This window comes from Macrotis lagotis, chromosome 4 (assembly GCF_037893015.1).
Source record: "Macrotis lagotis isolate mMagLag1 chromosome 4, bilby.v1.9.chrom.fasta, whole genome shotgun sequence".
Taxonomy (NCBI): Eukaryota; Metazoa; Chordata; class Mammalia; order Peramelemorphia; family Peramelidae; genus Macrotis; species Macrotis lagotis.
Window position 1 is genome coordinate 111,955,914 of NC_133661.1, and position 1,145 is coordinate 111,957,058.

Below are 1,145 nucleotides of genomic sequence, written 5' to 3' on the forward strand. Positions count from 1 at the left end.
ATAAATTTTAGGTCTGATACTCTAACCAATGCACCATCTAGCTGCTCTGTCTACATTAGCATACCATGTCACACACACACACACACACATAAGACACACATACAACACACACACATACACTTTTCCCTAATGAAAAAAGCAGTGTAAATGAGGATTATAATAATTAAATTATTGTTAAAAGACATTTCAATTCTGAAAAATGGAGAAAAATGGGAAGTCACAGAGAAAAGATAATGAAACATAATGAAGATAGGTGAAGAAATTACTATGACAGAATTTTATATATGTTTTCAGACTATGTCCAGTGAATATTTTGTTTAATCATTTTTGTCACAAGGAATGTTTTAATCAGGAGTGGCATTGAAAAACAGTTGCAATGAAAAGACAAAGTGCATCAATAAAACTTTTTTTGAAAAGTCACAACACTTCTGAGTAATCTACAGACCTTTAATCCTTTTCATTACTTGAATCTAAGTCATATTTTCCACTAGCTTCTACTCTGAACTTAATTCACTGATTCTTTGCTATCATGAGACTATAGTTTGAAGAGACAATTTGTAAGATCTTACCATATTCTTCAAAGATCTCTCTACTACTCTAATCAATGCAATGATCAAAACCATGACTGATGATGAGCATCTTACCCAGCTCCTAACAGAGAACTAAACGAACTTAAGGTGCAAAATGAGATACACATATTTAGACAGGGCAAGTATATGGATTTGTTTTGCTTGGCTATGCTTGCTTCTTGTAAGAATTGTGTTTTTCCCTTTATGAATTTGCATGTCGTCCTTGCGCAGGGGCCATGCTAATCTTCTCTGTATTGTTCCAATTTTAGTATATGTGCTGCTGAAGCAAGCACAGAAACCGTATTTTTCTTTTTTTTTAACTTAGGGATTTAGGGGGTGAAAAAGGAATCTATGATAGAAAGAAGAGGAGGAATATGAGGAAGAAGAAGAAGCACTTGCTTTTGGTTTTTGGTTTTTTTCTTTTTTGGAAGCAATTGGGCTTAAGTTGCTTGTCCAGGATCACACAGTTAATAAGTGTCTGAGATCAAATTTGAACTCAGGTCTTTTGACCTCCTGACCGGCTCTCTCTCCATTTAACTGCCCCAAAGCATTTTTTTCAATGTATAGAAAGAAGAT

General features: G+C 34.3%; 1 non-coding gene across 1 annotated transcript; it reads right to left on the reverse strand.

Moving 5' to 3' along the window:
• Positions 1–752: 752 nt before the first annotated feature.
• On the reverse strand, positions 753–862 carry LOC141523251 (U6 spliceosomal RNA). Its single transcript, XR_012478434.1, has one exon. It is a non-coding gene; the product is annotated as a U6 spliceosomal RNA (small nuclear RNA).
• Between the last annotated feature and the right edge of the window lie 283 nt (positions 863–1,145).